The sequence below is a fragment of the Berghia stephanieae genome, chromosome 13 (genome assembly GCF_034508935.2).
Source record: "Berghia stephanieae isolate SIO BIC M18660-M18661 chromosome 13, UCSD_Bste_1.3, whole genome shotgun sequence".
NCBI classification, from domain to species: domain Eukaryota; kingdom Metazoa; phylum Mollusca; class Gastropoda; order Nudibranchia; family Aeolidiidae; genus Berghia; species Berghia stephanieae.
Window position 1 is genome coordinate 16,134,392 of NC_088372.1, and position 1,573 is coordinate 16,135,964.

A 1,573-nucleotide genomic window follows, 5' to 3' on the forward strand; every position below is an offset into this window, starting at 1 on the left:
GGCGTCAGCCGCAGTGCAGCGCCGCAAATTGACCTAGAGCGAGGTGACTTGCTCAAGGCCACACAGGGCAGCGGCGGGTGATCGAACTCGGTACCTTCCAGGTACCAAGCAAAGACCGTACCGCTGAGCCACGCTGCCCCATTGAATAGAACTAGTGCACATTAAAAACCTTTCGCTGAAATAAGTTTATAATTTTACAAAATCTGGTATTTCCTACCTATAAATTTGTAGCACGCCAATGTGATAGATATACCATTAAAGATATACCATTAAATTTACAAGGTTTCAACAAGTGATCAATCATCATGTATTTTGAATGATAATATAATCTATATTGCCTAGATCACCATTTTCGTCATACATTATTATCACAATCATTGTCAATATTATCATCTACATTAATATCCACCTCCTCCTCCTCCTCCTCCCCCACCCCTCATCATCATCATCGTCATCATCATCATCATCATCATCATTATCATCGTCATCAACATCATCATCATCACCGTCATCATCATCATCATCATCGTAATCGTCGTCATCATTATCATCATCATCATCATCATCATCATCATCATCATCATCATCATCATCATCATCATTATCATCATCATCACTTTCGAATGGATATGATAACTTCATAGCTCAATGGCCTGTCCGACCTCTCTCTCTCTCTCTCTCTCTCTCTCTCTCTCTCTCTCTCTCTCTCTCTCTCTCTCTTTCTTTATTTCTTTCTCCTCTCTCTCTCTCTCTCTCTCTCTCTCTCTCTCTCTCTCTCTCTCTCTCTCTCTCTCTCTCTTTCTTTCTTTCTCTCTCCCTCTCTCTCAATCTCTCTTTCTTTCTTTATATCTTTTTTTTATTTCTCTCTCTCTCCATCTCTCGTTTTCTCTCTCTCTCTCTCTCTCTCTCTCTCCCTCTCTCTCAATCTCTCTCTATCAGGCGGAGGGTGCCGTATCAATTAAATCCCGAGTTTGGCTCTCTGTCGCCTGATGTTTTTGTTCTATGTTTTCATCTAGCACTTGTCTAGTATATCATACATTTCTCAGAAAATAATGGAACATATTACGCAAAGGATCGTATAGAGCCCATACACTTCCTCGGCGAGCAATATTATAGATACAAAATATTAACTCTCTCCCTACCATCTATTTTCAGAATTTTACCCGAAACTTCATACTCACCAAACAAAAACAAAAAATAGATTATTCAAACAGAATGGTAATGAGTAAATTCTATATAATTTTGTTCAGAAAAATGATCTCTGTAGCACAGTGTCGAGTTTTCATCGCTATAACTATAACAAAATGAAATCAGAATAATAAAATTGTTGGTTACATCGTAACGAATGTGACGATTTTCCTATGGCTGGTAAGGAGAGAGTTAAACTGTAATTTTGTACATTGAATTATACCATTGGTTGTTTTTGTCTCCTTTAGACAAGAAGTAGTTTTTTAAAAGAATGACACCTTGTCTTCCATACGGATTATGATGTTAAATATGTTTATGTGCGGCTATGTGGTATTGTGGTATGACACTCGCTTTTGGATCGGAAGGTCCTGGGCTCGAGCCTCGC

At 38.8% G+C, this 1,573-nt stretch overlaps 1 protein-coding gene across 1 annotated transcript in view; it reads left to right on the top strand.

The window, feature by feature from the left end:
• Positions 1–717, top strand: part of LOC144958813 (polypeptide N-acetylgalactosaminyltransferase 13-like) — a 30,573-nt gene extending 29,856 nt beyond the window's left edge. Inside the window, exon 12 of the mRNA XM_078891028.1 lies at positions 1–717. This exon is cut by the window's left edge and continues 486 nt beyond it. The gene's annotated coding sequence lies outside the window, so the exon portion shown is untranslated.
• The last annotated feature ends 856 nt before the right edge of the window (positions 718–1,573 follow it).